The following is a 278-nucleotide window of genomic DNA, read 5'->3' on the forward strand; positions in this document are numbered from 1 at the left end:
CAAATTATGCTGTCTACCAAAAAAAATTCAGAAGGAGAATGTAATTACAATAACATGTTGAAGAAATCAATACATCTAGGTCCACAAATATTTGGACATAAATTTACCTTTATACACACAACATTGGTTTAAAAAAAAAAATGAAAAAAAATCACACTTACAATCAATGAAAGAACCTACATTTTCAGAAGCTTGCTAATAATTGAACTACATGCAATAATTGTAAATGTAACAGTAGCTTTCCATTATATGCATGGAAAAACCTTTGCCGCAAGTCT

This window comes from Doryrhamphus excisus, linkage group LG4 (genome assembly GCF_037039965.1).
Source record: "Doryrhamphus excisus strain RoL-2023G ecotype Guam linkage group LG4, RoL_Dexc_Guam_v1.1, whole genome shotgun sequence".
NCBI lineage: Eukaryota > Metazoa > Chordata > Actinopteri > Syngnathiformes > Syngnathidae > Doryrhamphus > Doryrhamphus excisus.